Source organism: Cornus florida, unplaced genomic scaffold, assembly GCF_030987335.1.
Source record: "Cornus florida cultivar Cherokee Brave unplaced genomic scaffold, ASM3098733v1 CherokeeBrave_3.0.0_Hap2_Chr07, whole genome shotgun sequence".
In the NCBI taxonomy this organism is placed as follows: Eukaryota; Viridiplantae; Streptophyta; class Magnoliopsida; order Cornales; family Cornaceae; genus Cornus; species Cornus florida.
In genome coordinates, this window is record NW_026775577.1 from 39407583 (window position 1) to 39422820 (window position 15238).

The window sequence follows — 15238 nt, forward strand, 5'->3', positions numbered from 1 at the left end:
GGCAGTACATCAGTGCTGCCAGGCAGTTCTGCGCACCTCTGTTATGAAGATCATAACTCTCTGCTCCGAACTCCGAATGATGAACCACTTGAAGATTTGGAAAGCTGATTCATAGATCTAAATCTTTCATGTTATGATGGAAGTCTAGTTCTTGAGTTTGCTAGGTCGAAAATGGCGACAAAAGTCAGGATCACTGCTGCCAGAAATTCAGAAATGGCATCCTTTTTGTTCAAAATTCCACAAGGCCTCATTTTTGCTTCCTTTTTGCACTTCAATCTGAAAATGCATAAAAACATGCAAATGGAGTTAATCTACATAAAATAATTAATAACTGGACTTTGTTAATGTAATTTAGGGCGCTTGAATATACAATATTCGGCGCTTATCACAATATATTTATACGTACAAGTATACATCCACAAGTATACTAAGCAGTATTAAATCCATGGTAGACAAGTATACAGGCTCAAGTATACTAAACCAAGACAAAATGAAGTATACAACGTGCAAGCATACTAGGTACAAGTATACTAAATGCAAATAAAGGTCCACGCACCATACAACTAAACACATAGTGTATAAGGGCAATCAAATAGGTTACTTATCACATAGGGTTCAAGCATCAGAGACAGGCTACACATCACCTATGATGCTACCATGATAAACATATATAGTAGATGGAAAACACACCATCTATACCAGCACATAGCCATCAAATAGTCACATCCCCTAACATGTTTCTAAGTCATGCTCAAAACAAAAAGGTATATAAACATGTAGGAATGACTATGCAAATAACAATCCTGCAAAATCATAAGCAAGAAGGGATGAAATACCTCTCAAAAGGATAAACTCGTAGAAAGTGAATCCCCAAAACCTGGATGAGTCAAATCCCCCACCGCGAGGAAATAAATCATCTCCTAAAATGAACACTAAGGTTTCTGAAACAAAGAGCCTACAAGTCTTTCCCAAGACTGACTTAAACCCAAGGTGGAGTCCTAACGCCACATAAAACAAACAACGAGGTAATGGATAGCCCCAATACTAACCATTACGAGACACTAACGAGAGAGCTCAACTCAAGATGCTGACGAGTTCGATGAGAACTCTACAGGATCCTATCAGAACCCTAAACGCAACCCCAAGTCTCCTCTAACAAGGGAGAGTAATTAATTGCACTAAGGCAATTAATTACACAGAAGCACACACACCCTAACCTTAGCTCATAAGAGCTGTCCAAGGCAAGATAAGAAGAATCACAGCTTCATGAACCTATCAAATCCCTAATCATCACTTTAAGAAGAAGAGACACAAGAACCCCGCCGTTGAGGCTCACGAAGACAAACCTCCCAATCCCCAAGGAAGGACTCGAGTCAATCCGACTCATCATCCCATGACTTTATAAACAAGACCCCAATGACGTCATCACATCAAGGTCACCATAAAACCCCAAAAGATGACACCAATACCTCAGATACTACCAAACCATGTCGTGAAGCCACGAAAGGAAAGGAAAATGAAATGGTGCCTCCCTGGCCCACGTCTCATTCCACCAGATAAGGACTATGACTCTACGCTCACATGAGCTTTACTCGCAACAAACATCAGACCAAGATCTTAGAACACCCAAACCAGCAAAACAGACAATAAGGTTCCCGACATGGGGCCCTTACAGAGTGAATTTCTCCTACCTAAGGAAGAAACTCCACAAAACAAGAATATATCTGAGGGACACAATGGACTCCAAGAGACAATGCCCTAGCATCAATCTCTACCAACCAGACTGGAACAACCCGCAATGCCTAAGCAAGACACAGGAATAAATAGCTACTAAGTAACATATCAACGGACTACATACTCACACAAGTAGTAAGGTCACATAAGCATGTCGATGTATGCATCATACAATCATGCTAAGAATAACAAGCACATATAATATGCTAAAGCAACAACCACATATATCATACTGAGACAGTTAAAGTAAACTTTTAAACATACGTCCATATAAGCACATAAACATGTTATCAAGAAGCAACTAAACACATAGAGCATGGCAACACAAGCATGATATGCACCAAAAACCCGTCGTCCTAAGGTTTTCGAACCTAGAAGCTCTGATACCACTTGTAAAGACACGGGTTTTTATTCAACCTAGTGGGTCAGCGATGAACTGAAGATTGACTCAATAATGGATTGATCGGTTGGTCAATTAAACATCAACCTTCGCAATAGCACGAATCATTGTAAAATAGGGCTATTGGTCGGGTAAGTCGAACCACTGGGACTGCGCTAATCTATGGCAACCTAAGTGTCTAGAGTCATTTTAGAGTGATAAGGGGTGTTCATAGAGGGTTTGTTTTGTTTGTCACTAAATTACAAATTCAGAATGCATAAAACAATAAATTGAAGGAGATTAAAAGAGAAGATTTAGAGAAGGAAGTCTAGGGAAGTGAGTCCACTCCAAACCTCTACACAAGCTAATTATATGATTAATTTGGGGAATTAATGTAGAAATGACCTTGATATATAATAATACATGACTACTATAATATCTTCAAGAAATTCAATTAATTAAAGAGTAAGAACAACCTATCAAAGCTTCACATGGTTGAGTTACCTAAACTAAGATGCAACCCTAGACATGCTCACTAAGCTAGAGATTGTCAAACAATTAATCAATTGGTGGAAGCACATGATATCAAGTCACAAGATTAACTCATCAAAAGAAATTCTTAAGCTATGGATTAACAAGCTACTCAAAACCATGCCATTAAAACCGTTCCATAATCTTAGTTCCATTGTCACTATGAAACTATAAGTCATACAACTATGAGATTAAATAATCTAAGACAAGAGTATGTAAATCAACATAGTCATTCAAACATTCAAAATCTTCATTACAATTTGTAACATGCTCTAGACCATGGAACTAGCCAAATATACATTTCATTCCCCAAAATAAATCAAAAACTAGACATGCTTACAAGGTAGAGCTTCATCACCTCCCTAGATAGAGGTTTAGTTACCCATTGATGCACTAGAGGAAGGAGGAATCAAAGCCTTGACCTCCATTTTCGAGCTCCCCTCTTCTAGCTGCAAGAACACACCTCTCTTGCTCTCTTCTCTCTCCTCTAATCTTGTAGAATATGGGATAATGATATGTGTGGCCTTCCTTGCCTTATCTCCTTCAACAAAGCTCTCTCTCCTCCAAAAAACATCCCCAACCACCTCATAAAGAAGTAAGTAGAAAATGAGGAAACCAATGCACAAGTGGCTGCCAAAATGAGAATTCCCGAAGGCAATTCTGCCCCAAATTCGAGCACTCTAAGCAAGGCCTCGAGCGCTCGAATTTAGTGTAAAAATGCCCATGCTTCACTTGCTCCGCCCAGACCTACTTTGGTTAAACAGCTATAACTTTGTGCTCCGAACTCCGAATGACGAACCGTTTAAATATTTGGAGAGCTGATTCAGATCTTTAAAAACTTCATGTTTTGATGAAGACCCAAATCTCAAGTCTGGTTGGTCGAAAATGGGGAGAAAGGCAGTACTTCAGTGCTGCCAGGCAGTTCTGCGCACCTCTGGTAACAAGGCCATAACTCTCTGCTCCGAGCTCCGAATGATGAACCGTTTGAAGATTTAGAAAGCTAATTCAGAGCTCTAAATCTTTCATGTTATGATGGAAGTCCAGTTCTCGAGCTTTCTGGGTCAAAATGGCGAGCAAAGTCCTAACTCCACTGCTGATCTCGTGAAGCAATCTGCCCTAATTTCGAGCACTCGAAATTAGGCCTCGAGCACTCGAAAATTGGCCAGAATGCCCTATGCTTGGTTTGCTCATCCCGGACCTACTTTGGTAAAATGGCCATAACTTTGTGCTCTAAACTCCAAATGATGAACCGTTTGAAGATTTGGGAAGCTAATTCAGAGTTCTTAAAACTTCATGTTTTGGTGGAGATCCAATTCTCAAGGATGATTGGTCGAAAATGAAGATCAAGGCAGAATTTCATTGCTGCCAGGCAGTTCTGTGCACCTCTGGTAACAAGGCCATAACTCTCTGGTCCGAGCTCCGAATGATGAAATTCTTGAAGATTTGGAAAGCTGATTCAGAGCTCTAAATATGCCATTTTATAATGGAAGTCCAGTTCTCGAGTTTGCAAGGTCAAAATGGTGAGCAAAGTCCTGACTCCACTGCTGCCAGAAATTCAGAATTGTGCCTTTTGATGGCCAAAACTCCACAAAGCCTTGATTTTGCTCCTTTTTTGGCAAATGGACCTGAAAATGCATAAAAACATAGAAATGAAGATAATCTACATAAATTAACATACAACGGACTTTACTAATGCAATTTAGGGCGCTTGAATATATAATATTCGGCGCTTATCACACCCCCAAACTTACATTTTGCTAGTCCCTTAGCAAAACTACAATGAAAAATTTAATGAAAAGACAACCATGGGCTTGCTACTGCAAAAATATCATCCATGGTAAAATAAGATATATACATTGCTCAAAAAATAACTTGAAATAGAAAAAGAGCTGGAGATGGGGTCATTGGGAAGACTACCTTGCATATATGAAGCGTTGATACAAAAATTGGCTAAATACATTTCCACATACATGCATCAACATCAAAGTCTATATAAATAACTCAATTATCATCTCTTGAATGGAAATCAACTCTAGCTTCAGTGAAAGTGAATTAGATTCTCAACATGCGGCTTTTACTTTCTTTTCCAATTCCAAAGCACAAGTTTTCAAATCATTGAATTCCCCTTTAAATGAGGTCCCTAAGGCATGATTTTATTTACAAGACAACTTTTGTTGCTTGTTGACAATTTATTGTAACTCATAAGCGAAACATAGAATGGTTGTGCAATGCTGAAGTCCCTTAAGCTTTCTAACCAACCTATGTAGCAAGCGTTAGGCCAACAACTCCCAAACCAGACGGCTTTAGGGTGTTAAGTGTAGAGACACTCCAAAGGACTTAATAGCTCAAGTTGGAAAGGCTACGAACTTTAGCTAACCATGTTTATTACCAGTTTATTTTTTGAATGACCGTGCAATGTTTAAGTCCCTTAAGCTTTCTAACCAACCCTTGTTGCAAGCGTTAGGCCAACAACTCCCAAACCAGACGGCTTTAGGGTGCTAAGTGTAGAGACACTCCTAGGGCTTAATAGCTCGAGTTGGAAAGGCTACGAACGTCAACTGGTCATTATTTTCTTTCCTTCTCAGTTTTTTTTTTTTTTGTTAGATTCATGCCAAAAGTATTCATCCATTAGGTTCATCAAATCAGATTAACTAAGCCAAGATCAAGGTCAATCAAGTTGCATGCCTCACAGTTAAGTTTCCAATGTGCATCTGTGCATTGTGAAGCTTAAAAGAGTGTCAAATCCGGCGAGAATCTAATTGAGACATTTATACAGACTAATTTGAATCTACATGATCATTTCAACTCAAATTTTTCTTTATTTTCAAAAATGTCACAATTGCTTCTATACACAAGGTATTAAACATATGCTTCATCTCCAACAGGTTTCAAATTACAATATCATTGCTTAGCAAAAATGCAAAACCAAAAATGCATAAATGCACCCCCAAACTTGAATGTCACATTGTCCTCAATGTGAGAAGACAAGTAAATGAAAATAAGAACAGAGAGGGTTAAAGAACAATAATACCAAGCGGAGTGAGGAAGGCAAAGGTTTCCATCTATGTGAATGTGCAAGTGCTTCCCCCAAACTTGGACATGAAGACCTAGCAAAACACAACTAATATACAAATGTAAAAGCATAGGCTCTTAAGGAAAATCAAAACAGAATTAAAAACACTAACCTGAATTGTAGTGCAAGATAAAAATCCAAACAAAACACAAATGCAGACATTAGCCGCAAGTGTAAAATGGATAGCAAAAGAATGCCAAAAGTGTGCCATTTTTTTTTTTGAATGGCATGCATGAGGGTGTTGTGGAGGAATTGAGGATGGGGTTGATTGAGTGCGAAGGGTGGTGGGTGGTTAGGGAGTGAAGGTGCCGATAGAGAGATGGTGGCATGTATGGTGGGGTGAGGTGAGGAAGTTTGGTGAGGTTGGTTGGATGGTTGGGAAAAAAAAGGATGCCGAGAGGGGCATGCATGGGGGTTGCATGGTGTTGGTGTGTGTAGATGCCGAGAGAAAGAAGGCTTGTGTGAGGGTTGGTTGGTGAATGAGAGAGGGGTGAAGTTTGGGGTGGTGGTCGGTTTAGTTGGTGTGTGCATGGTGTTGATGTGAATGGTTGGGATTGTGTTGGGAGGGTGGCCGTGGAAGGCATGCATGGTTGAGGATGATGAGGGGTTGGTGTTGTGTGAGGTGGTTTAGGAAGGTTGGCATGCATGTTTGGATGGTGCCGATGGTGGTTGGTTTCATAGTTGGATGCCTTGGGTGAGAAAGAGATTTCGAGCACTCCAAATGGGATTTCGAGTGCTCGATTTGAAGACAGAGAGTTCGGTATGTTGGGTTACAGTGGGATAGCAGCTGCGAGCACTCGAAGCTTGGCCTTCGAGTGCTCGAATTGGAGACAGTGGTTACGGGATGTTGGGCTGAAAATTTAGAGCACTCTAAATGGAAGCTAGAGTGCTCTAAATGAAGGCAGTGAGCGTGGGATTGATGGTTCACATTTAGAGTGCTCCAAATAGGAGCCAGAGTGCTCTAAATGAAGGCAGTAGCTTAGGATGAGATTGGTTCACATTTAGAGCACTCTAAAATGGAATTAGAGTGCTCTAAATACAAGCAGCAGCCTCGGAATGATGGTGGAGAAGTTTGGAGCAATCCAAATGGAAGCTAGAGCGCTCCAAACTTGGGCAGTGAGCATGCAAAATTGGTGTGGTAATTTGGAGCAATCTGAATGGGATTTGGAGGGCACGAAATTGGCTCAGTAGGCTAGGGGGTGAGCTCGGCTGTGAGGACTGAAACAAGGAGTGAAAGGGAAAACATGCAAGACAGTGAGCACCATGGAAGTTGAATTTGTTGCAATGGAATATGGAATGTGAGCAACATGGAAATGGAAGCTGTTCAAAATGGAGTCCATGCATGGAAATTCCATGCATTTGCATTTGCAATCTCATTCCATGGGAGACAGTGAGCACTATTGCATGCACTTTCATGCATTTTGATGCATTTGCAACATCATTCCAGGAATTTTGCAAGTTGGCGACTTGGAAACAAAAAAATTTTGCATGTCATGCCCATGGAATGGAAGAATTTCTGAAAATTTTCAAATTGTCTCATAATGCTTGAATGAACTGAAGAAAATTTTCAAATTGCATCATCTTTGGAAAATTTCCAGACTTTGAATGAATTTGAAAATTTTGGAATTTTTGAATATCTCTTCAATGCAACATCACACAATTCATGGAAAATTTTTAAAACTTAGCACTTTATCTCTAAAGCATGGAAAAAATTTTAAAATTTGCAAATTCAGTCCATTCCACTGCATGGATGGAAAATTTTTGGAAAAATTGTCGAATTGCTCAACATTTCTAATGCCTAGATGAAAAATTTTCAAACTTTGCATTTCATCTCCAATGCATGGAAAATTTTGGGGAACCATGATCCAACAATGCGTTGAAAATGAGAGGTTGTGCACATGAGTTGCATGCCAAAGATCCTATGAACTTGCTCGAAAGCGATGGAAATTTCCGGGAATGAAAATTAGAGCTGAGAAGGTCTAAGAGGCCAGTCTAAAATTGCGGAACGCAACTGAAGATCATTTCAGAAAAATCAAATTTTTGGCTTTTCTAAACCATTTCCCAGAAAATTTCAAGGCACGAGCAATTTGAGAAGGTAGGGAAGCTTGGAACATCGAAAGAATTTCTTCCCTTGCTTTGCTAAATTTAATGTCGATAGCTAGACGAACCAGGATCAGGATCCATTGGAGAGATGGATCCTTAACGCTCCGTATGGAACTTGCCTCCTTCATATGGTCTCAAACTTAGATCAATGAATGGTGAGGGATATTGATCCTTCCGAAGAGAAACAAGTTTGGCCTTAGAGGATTTGAGCATCGCTTTTAATCTCACTTCTTTTATTTTCAGATTTAAGCAAAGGTGTTGCTTGTTCGAGATTATGGAGGCTCGTTGAATGTCATTGTTTTGACTAACAATGGTAGGATCATGACCTTCCATATTTGCAATCTCCAAGTCATATACCTCATTGTACTCAAATGGTTTGTTCACAGGTTGAGTATCATGGACAATGATTCTAGATTGGGCTGGAATGATTGGAAGAATTTTCAGCAACTTGTCAACATTCTCCTTACCTTTGTCCGGTGGTTCACCCTCAAAATGTTGAGGTAACTCCGGTGAAGAAATGGAAGGAGATGGACAATCCCACGATAGAGATGGATTTGGTGCTTCCCATAAAGGAGAGGAAAATGGTGATGGAATATCAAGCAAGGAGTTGACTTCCCGAATGGATTTGTCCACACCAAAATCCTCAAAATCAAAAGGGACCAAGCAAGCATGTAGGGGATCCTCCGTTGAAGGAGGTGGGATTGGATTTTGAATGTGTTCATCAGCAATAGTGATTTCAAAACACTCATTGTCATCTGAAGGAAGTTGCACAACATTGAAGATATTGAGCTTAACATTCATATTCCCAAAAGAGATATCCATCAATCCGGATCTACAATTAATGGAAGCATTAGCTGTAGCTAGAAAAGGACGTCCGAGAATTATGGGAATGTGTTTTCTTGGATCATGGACTGGTTCCGTATCAAGAACCACGAAGTCTACCGGGAAGTAGAATTTGTCCACTTTTATGATCACATCTTCAATAATTCCCCGTGGTTGCTTAATAGATCGATCAGCAAATTGCAACACTATCGGAGTTGGCTTTAGATCTCCCAAACCAAGTTGTAGGTAAACCGAATATGGAATCAAATTCACACTAGCTCCTAAGTTAAGGAGGGCCCTCTCGATTTTGTTGTCACCAATGACACAAGAGATTGTGGGGGCACCCGGATCCTTATACTTCGGAGGAGTGCTGTGCTGAATGATCGCACTAACATTTTCGGTTAACCTCACTTTCTTTGGTAAATGACTTCTGGAAGTGCGCTTTTGAGTGCACAAATCCTTAAGGAATTTTGCATAGGGAGGAATTTGCTTGATAGCATCCAAGAGAGGAAGATTGATCTTTACTTGCCTAAAGACCTCCCACATGTCTTGAATTTTGCAATTCTTATTCCCAAAATGTGTCGACTCTTGAAGACGTTGAGGGAACGGAGCTTTTGGCTCATAAGTAGTTTCCACATTTGGGGTGACATGCGTGGGACTTCCGTGAATGGTATTTGGACAAGAAGAACTTGGATTTGGACTTGAAGAGCTTGAATTTGGATTTTTCAATGGAGGGTTTTTCTCACTTGTGTCTCCATCAACCTTGTTGTCAACCACTCTACCACTCCGAAGGGTGGTGATAGCTTGAACTTGTTCATGAGTCGGCCCACTCGGAGGAGGGGTTTCATCAATCACATGCATTCCTCTAGGATTTTCAAATGGTTGAGCGGGAAGCTTACCCTTGTCTTTTTGAAGAAGTTGGTTCACTTGGTTAGCTATTTGTCCCATTTGATTTTCGAGCCTAGCTATGGATTGAGTATGGGAGTGAACCATTTGGAGAGTAGGTTGCAAGGATGTCAAGAGATGCTTGTTGGAATCTATGATTTGCTTGTTTAATGATTCCATCATTTGCACATTTAATGATTCCATCATTTGCTTGTTTGCAGCCCCTATCTCATCAATTGGATTCACAGGAGGTTGAGTGGAGACATTTGGATTGTATGGAGGTTGGTAGCTTGAAGAGGCTTGGAAAGGCCTACCTTGATATTGAGAAGAGGGCTGATTTTGAGGCCCTTGATTTTGAAGTTGGGAATTTTGTGGGGCTTGTTGCCTCCACGAAAAATTCGGATGGTCTCGCCAACCCGGATTGTAGGTGTTGGAATATGGATTGTTCCCGGGCCGTGAGAACATGGCATTAGCTTGCTCTTGGTTGGGATTGGGAAATTGCTCCAGTGTGGGGCAATCTTCCGAGAGATGAAATGGACTATTACATGAGGCACAAACCGAACTTGCCGAATTTTGAGACAATGAAGGAGGAAGATGTGGTGCCATCAATTGGTAGAATTTATGAGCGATGGCATCCACTTGAGATGATTCCTCCCTTATTGACTTTGGTTGACAAGGGTTGGTGTTGTTTGGAGTGGTTGCGGTCGGAGCCCTACGAGAATTGTGTTGAAGTGAATTTTCACTCAAATTCTCAAGTAAGGTCCAAGCCTCATCCGCATTCTTGGACATGAACATCCCACCACAAGAAGAATCAACCATGAATCTATGGGTTTCGGTCAAGCCAGCATAGAAAGCTTGCACTAATTGCCATTTTGGGATCAAATGATGAGGACACTTCCGAAGAAGATCTTGTAACCTTTCCCAAGTCTCGTGGAGTTGTTCTCCATCAACTTGAGAAAAGCTTAGAATGGAACGCCTCATTTGGTTGGTTTTACTCACCGGATAATACTTCTTAAGAAATTCTTGTTGCAATTGAGCCCAAGAAGTAATAGAGTTGGGAGCGAGGGAGTTCAACCAATATTTTGCCCTATCCTTTAGGGAGAATGGGAAAAGATGGAGATGAAGTGCATTGTCCGGAAAACCTCTCAACCGGATGGTCGAACAGATTTCAAGGAACTCATCACGATGCTTATATGGATCTTCATTATCAAAGCCATGAAATGATGGAAGCATTTGAATGGTACTAGACTTGATCTCATATTGAGCTGCATCGATGTTTGGCATCACTATGCAAGATGGAGAAGCATAGGTGGTAGGGATGAAATGATCTCTAAGAGTCATTGGCTCGATATTAGGAATTTCAGCCCTTTCATTCCCCGGATTTCCTACGTTATCCCCCATTATATTGAATTCAGTTCCAAGGTCCCTTATAAGAGTGGGTTCCCTAAGGTTCTGTCTAAGAGTTCTTTCAAGAGAGTTAATATCAATGGGAGAATCGATTGTGGGTAAGGAAAGTGACCTACGACCGAACATCAACAACAAAGCATATACTCAACAAAGCAATTCATCAACCACAACTCCACATACGATGTTCCTTTTCTCCTCAATTATCAAGACAGAAAATGTAAATGGCCACGACAAGGACCGATGCTTGAACACAAAATATAAAACAATTGAAATAGCCTCGACAAGGGCTTGCAATTTAACTACTTCTAAGCTTAACACATGCATAATATCCACAATTCGAAACTAGAAGTCACGAGACTTACCTGGGGGCCTCTAGACTTACAATTTGCTAGCGTTCCCACGGCGAGTTTCGAGTCCCTAGAATCTCACAAACACGAAGATGATCAAAAATACACAAGGAGTATTCACAAGACACAATATTCACACTCAAACTAAAATTAACCCTAAAACTTTGGTCGCTAAACCGTTTGCAGTCCCCGGCAACGGCGCCAAAAATTGATCGGTTGGTCAATTAAACATCAACCTTCGCAATAGCACAAATCATTGTAAAATAGGGCTATTGGTCGGGTAAGTCGAACCACTGGGACTGCGCTAATCTATGGCAACCTAAGTGTCTAGAGTCATTTTAGAGTGATAAGGGGTGTTCATAGAGGGTTTGTTTTGTTTGTCACTAAATTACAAATTCAGAATGCATAAAACAATAAATTGAAGGAGATTAAAAGAGAAGATTTAGAGAAAGAAGTCTAGGGAAGTTAGTCCACTCCAAACCTCTACACAAGCTAATTATATGATTAATTTGGGTAATTAATGTAGAAATGACCTTGATATATAATAATACATGACTACTATAATATCTTCAAGAAATTCAATTAATTAAAGAGTAAGAACAACCTATCAAAGCTTCACATGGTTGAGTTACCTAAACTAAGATGCAACCCTAGACATGCTCACTAAGCTAGAGATTGTCAAACAATTAATCAATTGGTGGAAGCACATGATATCAAGTCACAAGATTAACTCATCAAAAGAAATTCTTAAGCTATGGATTAACAAGCTACTCAAAACCATGCCATTAAAACCGTTCCATAATCTTAGTTCCATTGTCACTATGAAACTATAAGTCATACAACTATGAGATTAAATAATCTAAGACAAGAGTATGTAAATCAACATAGTCATTCAAACATTCAAAATCTTCATTACAATTTGTAACATGCTCTAGACCATGGAACTAGCCAAATATACATTTCATTCCCCAAAATAAATCAAAAACTAGACATGCTTACAAGGTAGAGCTTCATCACCTCCCTAGATAGAGGTTTAGTTACCCATTGATGCACTAGAGGAAGGAGGAATCAAAGCCTTGACCTCCATTTTCGAGCTCCCCTCTTCTAGCTGCAAGAACACACCTCTCTTGCTCTCTTCTCTCTCCTCTAATCTTGTAGAATATGGGATAATGATATGTGTGGCCTTCCTTGCCTTATCTCCTTCAACAAAGCTCTCTCTCTCCTCCAAAAAACATCCCCAACCACCTCATAAAGAAGTAAGTAGAAAATGAGGAAACCAATGCACAAGTGGCTGCCAAAATGAGAATTCCCGAAGGCAATTCTGCCCCAAATTCGAGCACTCTAAGCAAGGCCTCGAGCGCTCGAATTTAGTGTAAAAATGCCCATGCTTCACTTGCTCCGCCCAGACCTACTTTGGTTAAACAGCCATAACTTTGTGCTCCGAACTCCGAATGATGAACCGTTTAAAGATTTGGAGAGCTGATTCAGATCTTTAAAAACTTCATGTTTTGATGAAGACCAAAATCTCAAGTCTGGTTGGTCGAAAATGGGGAGAAAGGCAGTACTTCAGTGCTGCCAGGCAGTTCTGCGCACCTCTGGTAACAAGGCCATAACTCTCTGCTCCGAGCTCTGAATGATGAACCGTTTGAAGATTTAGAAAGCTAATTCAGAGCTCTAAATCTTTTATGTTATGATGGAAGTCCAGTTCTCGAGCTTTCTGGGTCAAAATGGCGAGCAAAGTCCTAACTCCACTGCTGATCTCGTGAAGCAATCTGCCCTAATTTCGAGCACTCGAAATTAGGCCTCGAGCACTCGAAAATTGGCCAGAATGCCCTATGCTTGGTTTGCTCATCCCGGACCTACTTTGGTAAAATGGCCATAACTTTGTGCTCTAAACTCCAAATGATGAACCGTTTGAAGATTTGGAAAGATAATTCAGAGCTCTTAAAACTTCATGTTTTGGTGGAGATCCAATTCTCAAGGATGATTGGTCGAAAATGAAGATCAAGGCAGAATTTCATTGCTGCCAGGCAGTTCTGCACACCTCTGGTAACAAGGCCATAACTCTCTGGTCCGAGCTCCGAATGATGAAATTCTTGAAGATTTGGAAAGCTGATTCAGAGCTCTAAATATGCCATTTTATAATGGAAGTCCAGTTCTCGAGTTTGCAAGGTCAAAATGGTGAGCAAAGTCCTGACTCCACTGCTGCCAGAAATTCAGAATTGTGCCTTTTGATGGCCAAAACTCCACAAAGCCTTGATTTTGCTCCTTTTTTGGCAAATGGACCTGAAAATGCATAAAAACATAGAAATGAAGATAATCTACATAAATTAACATACAACGGACTTTACTAATGCAATTTAGGGCGCTTGAATATATAATATTCGGCGCTTATCATGGATCCAGATACGAAAGCAAGAAACAAGACAATGGTCTCCCAATGCACAACACACCTCTAAGACCCTAAGATGAACTTCCATGAAGTCACGGAACCCAAAGGAATAACCAGAAGAGAAAACTAGAATGAAAAGGTCACTTGGTACCCTACGGTACCAATGACAACCAAAAGAGCAAGATTTAGTTCAAACTAGACCATGTACGCCATTAGATGGCTTAAGTATGGTCAATAAGGTCCTGTAGAATTAAACAAATGAAGTTAACTTGCCTAGGCAACCAACCAAACAAAACCCACAAGCCAGCTCCATTTCAGTCGACCGAAATGGAGCTTCGGTCGGCCGAAGTAAGCCAGGAAAAGGGAGAAGAATGAACCTTCATTTTGATCGACCGAAATGACAAACCGGTCGATCGGTTTGTGGCTCGAGATGAAAAAGGCTACTGGAATTGGCAAAACAATGTTCAACTAAAACCATAAGAGAATTGGTTAACTGAACTGGGCCAAATATCAGAAATGGCTACTGGAATGGCAGATTTTGATGTTCAAAAAATTTGACCCAAGAATCGGTCGACCGAAACAGGCCATCGGTCGACTAAAATAGGTCGAAAATGAGAAAATGAACCTATTATGCACTAAAATGAAGAAAAGTCCCTAAGTCTTATTTGAATCCCCCATCGCATGATCAAATTGCATTATATGCAGGTGTGTGATGATGTGAACATACACACACGTGTAATATGACATTTTAAACATGCTACAATTGCCCATGGCCTTATTACAATTCATTTACAAAATTTGACATGCCAAACCTTCAAAGGTAGGAAAATTACATTTTTAAACAAAATCTAACGCCAAATGAGCACAAGTGCAATAATAAACATGCTTAGCCCATGGCCTCATGTCATATATGTCAAATACCTTACAAAAGGTATACTTATGCACACATTACATATATGGAATCATAGATACAAGTTTTGACATATAAAGCTACAAATAGGATTTCATGCTAACATTTTCTTGAGAATGATACTCTAAGTCTACGAACTTCCATGGCATAGTGTGTATTTCAAATCTAGGTCCCTGTACCAGAAAAATGTCCCCACTACGTGGGTGAGTAACATAAAGCTACTCATAGGAGATGAGCATGCATCGACATAGCGTTTTACAATTATATCACCTTAAGGTGAAATATGTTAAAGGGGCTCTTGCCACCTAATGTCTATGTTAAAATGAGACTCAGGGATCATCCTAAGCTACTCATGCAATTTAAAGTGAACAACAGCATACAAGTATAGATGCTCAAGTATACTAAGCAATATTAAATCAGGTTCTACAACATATAAGCATACATTTCCAAGTATACTAAACTATATTAAGACAAGTTTTGCAATGTCTAAGCATATGTACACAAGTATACATTTTATATGGAAATTTCGTAAATCAAGTATACAAACACAAGTATACTAAGTTAAAAAAAAAAATGATACGCCTAAAACAAGTATACATGGCACAAACATACTAAACGAAATTTAAATTCATGGAACAAGTATACAAGTCCAAGT